A 10,681-nucleotide genomic window follows, 5' to 3' on the forward strand; every position below is an offset into this window, starting at 1 on the left:
ACTTATAAACACTTAACCTTGTGAAAGCAGTTCAAAGTAGCTTCTAACAAGTGTGCACTGAAACATTCCACAGTGAAAGATTATGCTCTCTTTTACCTGCATCTGGGTCTAGTTTGATTGAACTGGCCAGAAGGACAGACTGAAGGCAGAGATAGCCTGAAGCTGTGCCACTCTTGGTTATACTCCAAACACTCTCCTTGTTTGGGATTCTGTCCAGGAAACATCAAATATGTTTACAACCATAACAGATTGTATCTCTGGAGATTGGAGAGAAGGTGTCCTGGGAAGTACAGTATGGAAAATTCCAGCTATTAACCCCAGGAATGCACCTGAGGGGTTTCCATCGTGCTTCATAGAGTATGCTTACAAAGTAATGAGAAGGTATTTGGTGCAGAATTTTCAGGAAAAATAACAGAACATTTAAGAGGCATGCTGTTACATGTGGCAGTCAGCGAGAGTGATTTGTGAATTGCCAACTTAATGGACTCTCTTGTGGTCTGCTACGTTATGAAGAGAGCAGAATAGATTCAGTTCTCGCCAAGTTTTTAAAAAATGCTGCACTCTGGTGTGAAAATAAAATGCTTTAGAAAGAAGATGCCACTATCCTTTCATAATGCTATTCAGGATAAGATGCATTTTCTTGCGATGCTCAGAATGGAAACAATTTAAACTATGGGAAGCTAAATACTTGCAATAATTTTACATTTTCAAACAAATTTCTGAAGCATATCCTCAATTTTCTCATTGCATCTAAATGAACGGTACTCAGTATGATCATTCACCATCAATCCTTAAAATTCACCTAGAGGAAGAAAGATATAGGTCAAGGAACCTGGTTGCTTCTCAAAGGAACAAGAGGCAGTGGCCATAAAAGGGAACCCCACATCTTCTATTGGAATTTAAACATTTAACTGATCGTAAGAGGCAAGATTGGACCTCCAGGGTTAAACAGGAAGATATCTTCTCCTTGGGGAGTTCCATGGCACCGAGGGTGGAAAGAACGTCTGCAGATGCTGGAGACAAATGTGCGGAAAAAACTCAGCAGGTCGCGCAGACTCCATAGGAAGTAAAAGGCAACTAGCACATTCATAACTTGATTTGACTCCAGTTTTGTGGATTTTAAGGTAGTTCATGAGATGAATGTAAAAACCGCATATAGCCCTTTTCACAAATGGGCCAGGAGGTTCCTGAGGGGGCTGGTAAATAAGTCGTTTGGGAGGTGTCGCCCTTCTGCTTTCATGTGGGGTTTCTGCATGCTCCTGAAGCAAGGTCTTGGGTTTTCAGTGCAATCCCAAATCTTTTTTCTCCACTCTGAGCAATCACGGGCCGGTGAGGGTGTTACTTCAAGGGGGTGTTGGTAAATCTTTGAATCTTTTCCTCTGTCCACTTTGGTAACCTCTTTGCATGACTGAGTGTGGAAAGGAGCATCTACTTTGTGAGTCGGAAGTTGGACATGACAGTGCTGTTACCTGCCCAATGGAACTGATTGAGTGGAATTACAGCCTCTGTGCTCAAGATGCTGGATTGGGAGACCACAATTATGTTGGTTTGCTTATCCCTACAGAAAATTTGGAGGACACCCTAGAGCACACATGTCAAACTCTGGCCCGCGGGCCAAATTTGGCCCGCGATATAATTATATTTGGCCCGCAAGATCATATTAAATATATATTAGAGTTGGCGCGCTGGCCGCCGCGCCAGTATAGCGCATGCACACTGAAGGTGAAAATGAAGACGCTGGAGGTGTGGAGGGATTTCAGAGTCCCGAATCCCGGGGATCGGAGCGCCGCACTAAGCCCGCCTGGCACCCGGACACACAGATGCGGCTGGAGTTGGGGACCATCCTCGCTGGGTCTGCGCTTCAGCGGCGACGCCGGACCGAACGTCTCATTGGCAATGCCTCCCCCTCGATCCGTGCGTGGCGGACCCTGCCTCCCGCTCCTTTTGTTGGAGATGAGCCCGGCGCCGTGAGATCACAGTTTAATCCCTCTCCAACCATGGGAGGGGGGTGGGAGCAATGCGCTCTTCTCAGCCAATTCCTCCACCGCCCCGGACGCCGGCGTTTTAACGGGGGGTTTGGGTGCCTTCGTCAGGCAACCGACCTGTTGGTCCAAGACAAGGGGAGAGCGTACAAACTCCACACAGACAGCACCTGAACTCGGGTGAACGTGGAGCTGCGACCCCACATTCCACATCAGGACTGTGTGTAAGATTGGGAGCAGTGAGATGGAAGCTTATTTTGTTCCTGTGATTTAAGCCTTTCTTGGGGTGGGGGGGGGGTCCTTCTCTGACCACTTGCCTAACAATTAACCTAATCAGATGTGGAGTTACCACAATACAACAGTTCTCAACCTTTTTCTTTCCACTGCGTCCCTGTGCCATTGGTGCTCTGTGATTAATAAGGGATTGTTTAAGGTGGTCTGTGGGTGGAAAGAAAAAGTTTGAAGACCACTGCTTTAATCATCCCTCATTGACTCGTCATGTGCACGGTTTCAGACATCTAAAGGAAATGGGCCAATGACAATGACAATGAAAGAGTTTATCCCAAACTATTATTAAACATTTATTTTAATAAGAAAAAGTTTAACATTACATATGTTGAAAGAAGAGAAAACATGCAGATGTTGTTGAAAATTTTCAATAAATATTTAGTTCGGCCCTCGACTTAGTCCAAGTTTTTAATTTTGGCCCTCCGTGAATTTGAGTTTGACACCCCTGGCCTAGAGGCACCATATCTTTCTTGTGACTTGAGATGCCTGCTGTAAGCAGACCAGGCGAGCGAAGCATAAAGGAGACCAATGCTGCCTGATAGACTCTGAGTTTTGTGTTTGGCCTGAGATTTTGATCTTCAAACACGATTTACCTCAATTAACTGAAGGCTTTGGTGGTGCTTTGTCTGAGTTTCATCATCGATTTCTGCCTTTGTTGACCGGTAGCTCTTAGATATGGGATGATCCATGTTTTCCAGGTTCTGACTGTGAAACATTATCTTTAGAGGGCAGTGCTGAACAACGAGAGCAGGTTGGTTGATGGCCTTTGTCAAGCGACAGTTGACTGAAAGTCCCATCCCTTCAAAAGCATGAATGGTGACTTGGAACTTGTCCTCTGAGCACAAATGTTACCTGCATTCTGTAGCACGGCCCTTGAAATTCAGGTGCAGTTACCATGGCATGAATAGTTTTCAATTAGTCCTGAAGATCAGCCCTCCTTCCATGGGAAGTTTGTCAGAGGCAAGGCACATCAATGCAGCGATAATGATTGACCAAAGAATTGGGCAATGACACAACTTAATTGACACTGATCTTCATTGTGATTGATTAGGGTCCAGGCTTGCATGGATTAGGGTCCAGGCTTGCATGGATTAGGGTCCAGGCTTGCATGGATTAGGGTCCAGGCTTGCATGGATTAGGGTCCAGGCTTCCATGAATTAGGATCTAGTCTTGCATGGATTAGGATCCAGGCTTCCATGGATTAGGGTCCAGGCTTCCATGGATTAGGGTCCAGGCTTTCATGGATTAGGATCCAGGCTTGCATGCTGACCTAAGGGCAATTTATGTCCCGAGTTGCAGGGCAAAGCTAGAATACTCATTGATAAATTTGTATCAGAGGGCCCTTAAAAGCTATCAGCAGAATTTTTAACTTTTTAAAAATTTAGGCATACAGCATGGTAACAGGACATTTCAGTGCCGCTTAATTTACAACCAAATTAACCTGCACCCCCTTGCATTTTGAATGTGGGAGGAAACTAAAGCCCCCGGAGAAAACCAACGCAGACATGGGCAGAACGTACAAACTCCTTACAAACAGTGTGGGAGTCGTACCCCGGTCCCCATCACCGGTGCTAATAACAGCGTTGTGCTTACCACTACACCAACCATGCTGCCCCAAAAGCTGAGGTAGTAGAGTAAAACCACTTGACAGGGTGTACTGAAAAGAATAATTAGTGTAATTCGTGTCGATAAGTCCTGTAGTTCAGAGGAATTCACCCCTCCCCCCCAACCCCGATTGCAAAGAAGAGTGGGGGTGAAGAATTTGTGATAATCTTTCTGTTTTATTTGAGATAAGGGGAAATGTGACTTTCTTGTTCAAGAACTGGCCTGTTCTGTGCTGTAAGTGGTTATATGGTTATAAGGATATTTCTAGTAATGTTTAAAAACAGTGGAAGGTAATAGTTTAAAAAAAGCAGCAATCGAGGGAAAATTAATAAGCACTTGAAGGTTTCAAAGTGAAACAGAAAAGGCTGCAGATGCTGTGATTATAGTTAAAAAAAAACACAAATGCTGGAGCAACTCAGTCGGTCTTTTCAGCATTCATAAGAGACAAGGAAATATTGCTGATGTTTCAGGCCTGAGCCCTTCTTTAAGGAATAAGCAGAAAAAGCCAGAAGCAGAAAATCTCAGAAAGTATCAGAATTCAAACAATGGGGGATGAATCCAGACCAACAAAAGGTACTAATTGGATGCAATAAGGGAGGAGGTAAGAATTTATCCTGTTTGTGCGAAAGGAGACAGAATGGAGAGTCAGAGATAGGGAAAGGTGATGGGGGAAGATTTGGGGGAGGGGGTTAACAAGAGCCAGAGAACTCGATATTAATGCCATCCAGATGGAGGGCACCCAGTCAGAAGATGAAGTGCTGTTCCTCCAAATCACAGCTGGTCTCAGTCTGGCTGTGCATGAGACCATGGACAGACATGTCAGCAAGAGAACGGGATGGAGAATTGAAATGGGTGGCCACTGGGAGATCCACGCAGTAGGCAGAGCCGAGGGACTCAACAAAGCAATCTCCCAGTCTGCGTCCAACCTCTCCGATGTAGAGGAGACCACCACAGGAGTACTGGATGCTGTAGATGACCTCTGCAGTAAAATGTTGCTTCACTTGGTAGGTCTGTTGGGGCCCCAAATGGTGGTGAGGGAGGAGGTGTGGATGCAAGTGGACAGGGGCATATCTACAGAAAATAGCACCTATGGCAGAGGTGTCCAACCTTTTAAATTCCATGCATCAAAATAAATGGTGGCGGAGGTCCTGCTGCAGCTGGCCTTGGTGACCGCTGCTGTATTTGGCTTTGGCCTTTTAATTAGTTGAGAGTGAACAGAAGGATAAAGCAGAGAAGAAAGAGGTGTGTTTTCTTTGTATGTTGGGTTTGGGGTGGCGGGAATCAGTATAGGCGAATTGACCCTCCGTCTATGGCGCTAATCACGCCTCCTTCAATGCGCCACCTAGTCATCGGGGGAGGTGCGGGGCCCAGGGTGGAGAAGGAGATCACTGGGGGCAGAAACTGCTCAGTGGTACCACCACCCCCCTTTCAAGTGGCGTCCAGGGCAAGTGCTGTACCTTAGGTACGCCCCTGCAAGTGGAGCATCTTCTGCAGTCACAGGGGTAGGTCCCAAGGGGACGATGGTGAGGAGGGATAAGTAGGCAAAGGAGTCCCAGAGGGAGCGGTCCCCGTGGAAGGTGAAGAGGGGACAAGAGGGAAACATGCCTCTAGTCATAGAATCAGGTGGTAGGTGCAGAAATGGACCACCACTTTGCCTTCAAAATGTAATAGTTAATGACGAGCAGGTAAGCCAAACACTGAATGACGCATAACTACGAGCATCAAAGTTGAAATTTGAAAAGAAATTTCAATTGAAATAAATCTTACCTGCAAATTAGAACACTTTTGGATCAATTTACTGGTCTCTTGAGTCAGTCTCTGAATTTCATGAAGGGATTTGGGAAGGTTATGAACAATCATTGCAAGAACTGCAATGTGCTACCCAGATCACTTGTGATTTGTTCTGGCTGGAGTTGGTGTTCAATTCCTGACCATTAAAAACCAACATTTTTCTCCTTGTGAATTGGGATAAAATTTTGTAACAATTTCAGTTTTCAGTGTTAAGAAAATAACTCTTAATTTCAACTTGAAAACTATTTTAACCTGTTTCTTTTTCCCTCTACATGGGACTGGGCCCACTTGGAGCTGCCAGGCACAAATTGCTGCCCTCCATTACACAATTCCCAAATTCTTTTCTCTATGTTAATTTATCTCTGTTTTCATTCTCGACCTGCTTCCATTCACTCACTGGCCAGATAAGCTTGTTTACAGTGTATCCCCATGGTCATCTCAAATTTACCCTTATCAGAGGGATCCACCCTTCCCTTGAAGCTTTGCAAACTTCTTTTGACTCTTTTTCAGGTCTGACGAAGGACCTGAAACATTGACTCTGCATCTCCTCCACAGATCTGCTCTGGTCTGCGGAGTGTTTCCAGCCTTTTCGGTTTTTATCGAAGTTCAATTGTTGACAGTTCCGCTGCTCTTCAGCATACGTTCTGCAGAGGCACCAAGAGCCAGGAGTGAAGGCTTCAGATTTTGGACAAGGTTCAGCTGAGATTTCCCAGAGATTTCCCATTGATAAAGTCAGGAGAAATTGTTCCTTGATTGGTAATTAGAAGATCTAGATTTAAGGTAACAAACACTAGACGACGTGAATTCTTATTTCACACAGTGAATTATTAATCTGAAAGTAATTCTGAAAACAATAGTTAAGTCGAATTTGGCAACCTGCAGGAAAATAACAGGGGATGGGGCCAAATCAGAAGCTCTTTCAAAGGGCTGGCAGAATGGACTCCCACGCCTCTATACGGTTTTGGATTACTTACAGTCTTCTAGAGCTTTCTGATACACCAAGGTAATTGTTTTCTGTCAATAACAAGGCTTTCACTCTGAGTAAAGAGTTGACTTCATTCTCAATTTGGTGCCATTTTCATTCTCTCAATTCCCATCATTTATATTTCACTAGCTGTAAATTCAGAATGCAAAATAGTTTTTTTACCCCTACTGACAACTATAGCAGGACCCACTTCTGATAACAAATCCATTGTCTGCACAGAGCTAGATGGAAGTTGTGGCTGAATCAAGATCACTCCCGGCTACCGCAGACAGGCCAGATGTACAATTGTGCTATAACATGAACACATACAACATGCAGCACACTCTCAGTTCTTGGTTACTTGATATTGTAAGTAATTAGTGGCATTAATGCAAGATTCTTTCATCTGGCATCCACAACCTGCATGACTCTGACACACCGATGTGATACATTTTGCACTCATGCTACGTTCAGATGTAATTAGCTTGAAGATACAAGATGAGCTCATTATTTCTGAAACAGGACCCTCTCTCAATGTGCAAAATGGAAACAATAGAAGTGCCATACATATTATGAAAGCAAAGTTTAACCAACTCTTAGGCATTGAATACTTAAGGCCCTTTTATTGAGAAAAAAAGGTGAATGTAAAGACAGAGATTCTCTGTCTTTCCATCGCTGCACTTAGGTCCATAAAAGGTCCAAAATGGATAGGAACATAGGAAGTAGGAACAGGAGAAGGCCAAAAATGGCCCATCGAGCCTGCTCCGCCATTCAATACGATCATGGCTGATCCAATTTATGACCTAACTCCACCTACCTGCCTTCTCCCTATATCCCCTAATTCCTCTATCATGTAAAAATTTATCTAACCAAATTTTAAATATGTTTAATGAGGCAGCCTCAAACACTTCCCTGGTTAGAGAATTCCAAACATTCACTACTCTCTGGGAAAAACTATTTTTCCTCATCTCGGTCCTAAATTTACTCCCCCGAATCTTGAGACTGTGTCCTCTCGTTTTAGTTTCCCCGGCCAGCTCAAAAAACCTTCCTACATCTATCCTATCCATACCCTTCATAATCCTATATGTTTCTATAAGATCTCCTCTCGTTCTTCTGAACTCGAGCGAATACAATCCTAGATGATTTAATCTTTCATCATAAGTCAACCCCTTCATCCCAGGGATCAACCTAGTAAACCTCCTCTGGACCGTCTCCAAAGCCAGTATATCCTTCCTCAAATATGGAGACCAGAACTGGACACAGTACTCCAGGTGAGGTCTCACCAGTACCTTATACAGTTGCAACATTACCTCCCTGCTCCTGAATTCAATTCCTCTAGCGATGAAGGCCAACATTTCATTTGCCTTCTTAATAACCTGCTGCACCTCCAACCTAACTTTTTGCGATTCATGCACAAGCACTCCCAAGTCCCTCTGCACAACAGCATGCTGTAGATTTTCACCCTTTAAATAATATTCAGCTCTTTTCTTTTTCTTGCCAAAGTGGATAACCTCACACTTACTAACATTGTACTCCATCTGCCAGACCTTTGCCCACTCATCCAGCTTAACTATATCCCTCTGCAGACTCTCCACATCCTCATTACAATTTGCTCTTCCACTCAATTTGGTGTCATCCGCAAACTTGGCTACACCACATTTTGTCCCCTCCTCCAAGTCATCAATGTAAATGATGAACAGTTGTGGGCCTAACACTGACCCCTGCAGCACCACATTTACCACTCTCTGCCAACCTGAAAAACTCCCATTTATCCCGACTCTCTGCCTCCTGTCAGACAACCAATTTTCAATCCAGGCCAATATATTTCCCCGGACTCCACTTTCCTGTAACTTACTGTTAAGTCTCTTGTGCGGCACCTTATCAAACGCTTTCTGGAAATCCAAATATACAACATCAACCTGTTCCCCTCTATCCACCGCACCCATTATATCCTCAAAGAATCCTAACAAGTTTGTCAAACAAGATTTTCCCTTTCTAAAACCATGCTGCGTCTGGACTGCTGGAATACGCTCCAGCTTCTATCTGCCTTGGGGGGGAGGGGGGTAAACTTAAAGGTGGAGTGACGTCGACCATAAAAGGAATGCCACTGATAGCGGCTTCAAAGGGGATGTCGCGATGACGCCATCAGCCCGCAACCCAGGAGCGCGAATTTTTAAAAAACCCATATGGTTAGTTGAGGTTATTATGTTGTTCAGGAGATCTGCCCGAGTCCTAAGACTGTTTGCACAGATCTCCACCAACGAACATTCTTACCTGCTCTTCCATCACCATTTTTAGTAACGGCCGCTTTCCCTTCTTGCCGTGTATGTTTGAGGTCACGATGGCAGGCGGCACTGCAGCACCACTCGCCCCGCGTCCTTCAGCTCTGGAAGCCAGCTCCCAACTCAGCTCTGCATAAAGGGACCGTAGGATCCGCCTTATAGGTCGTCACCATAAAAGGTAAAATCATCTTCTATTTGTACTTGAGACGGCTCTAATGCGGGGTTTTACCATAAAAAAAAGCATTTAGAGACTTATGATAATTTTACCTAAGTTTGAAAAACTCAAAGAACTGTTAACTGAAACCCCTAACATGTGTAATTGACAGCACAGTTTTCTTGGGCCGGAAGGAGCTTCAAATTTTTTAAAAATCAAGAGAAAAATGTTAACTCACGCAATGGACAATCTTTTTCTGTTCTTTAGAAGATCCCCAATTCACCTCCAGTGAAGATGAGGCAGCCACAGATCTGAAGGCTTTCGAGAAATCCTATGTGGAATGTTTGATGTGTGGGCTGAGGGAAGGGAGTAGCAGCTGGAGATGCCTACCGCTAAATCGTTCACAGTGCTGTTGGGAGTGAGAGAGATGGGTCCACAGCAGTCACTGCACAGCCAGACCAGTTTGCTTTCACATCAACAGCCACACCTACCTGTGAAGTTTGTAACCACACACAATAACCAACCCCCCTTTAAAGCAATCTCAAGGCAAGAAAGACTTACATTTGCTGAGAGCCCTTCACAACCTCAGCAGCCACTGAAGCGTGTTGCACTCAATGAAGTATTTTTGAATTGTTATCACTTCTGCAAGATGCAACTCAGCGGCCGATATCAATACATACTCCTGAAACATAGCGTAGCTGGCTGGGGAATAAATATTCATTGAACATCCTACTCATCATCAGGGAGTGTTGTGGATTATTTTACAACAAGCTGAGAGGGACACTCCAAGTCTCAGTAAATAAATGGGATCTCCAATAGTGTGGTACCATGTCCGTACTTCAATGCAGTGTCAACTTGGACTTTTGTGCTTGTATTAATATTCACACATCTATTAATCACCACCTTCCAAGTGGTTGCCCAATATTCTGAAGGTTTCCTTTGTTCTTTTGTGACATCTACCAAGGTAAAAAAAAATGTCCACTGCTAGCAATTATTTCAACAATAGGAAAAATTAATGATACCAGAATCTTAAACAAAAACTAAAATACCAGGTTTATCTGGCAGTCACGGCGGAGACAAAACATAGTTAAATCAGTATAGTACTGTAATCTACAGTATAGAAACAGGCCCTTCCGCCTAACTTAACGATGGACCTATTTGCCTGCATTTAGCTCTAAAGGTCATTATAGCCGAAGGGTGGTGGTGGGGATGAGCTCCCACTGTTACACAAATGCTCTTCATGGCGTGCGCTTCAAACTGCCTCTGACAACCGAGTCCAACTCCTGGCCTTCACGTGTGGCATCATTCCTGTGCCCAGCGGAGCTGTTCTTACCGACAGGAGAAGAGGAAAAGGCGGGCCACTGGTGTCTCGAAACCAGTTGCTTGGGGCAAATGGGGCTCATTAACCTTGGATGGTAACTCATTGAGGAGAGGGAAAACTCCATTTCCAAGCCTCCATTGCCTTGTGTCTAAACCCTCTCACGGGAAAGGCTTTGGAGTAAACCCCAAGGGAAAATCCGGAGTCGGAGTCCCGAAGGTGGCTGACTGCTGTACCCAGCACTGGTACGGAAACTTCCGTGATGCTGCTGGCACCAAACTGTATCAACTTTCATCA

At 44.5% G+C, this 10,681-nt stretch overlaps 1 protein-coding gene across 2 annotated transcripts in view; it reads right to left on the reverse strand.

Annotated features, from left to right (window-relative positions):
* Positions 1–9,516, reverse strand: part of LOC138745822 (V-type proton ATPase 116 kDa subunit a 4-like) — an 81,772-nt gene extending 72,256 nt beyond the window's left edge. The window contains exons 1-2 of one of the 2 annotated variants that reach the window (XM_069903167.1): positions 9,305–9,516; positions 8,905–9,041 (exon numbers count right to left, since the gene is read on the reverse strand). The gene's annotated coding sequence lies outside the window, so the exon portion shown is untranslated. The remainder of the gene's footprint in view (positions 1–8,904; positions 9,042–9,304) is intronic. The other variant, XM_069903166.1, reaches the window with a different exon arrangement.
* Positions 9,517–10,681: the final 1,165 nt, after the last annotated feature.

The sequence above is a fragment of the Narcine bancroftii genome, chromosome 11, assembly GCF_036971445.1.
Source record: "Narcine bancroftii isolate sNarBan1 chromosome 11, sNarBan1.hap1, whole genome shotgun sequence".
Taxonomy (NCBI): domain Eukaryota; kingdom Metazoa; phylum Chordata; class Chondrichthyes; order Torpediniformes; family Narcinidae; genus Narcine; species Narcine bancroftii.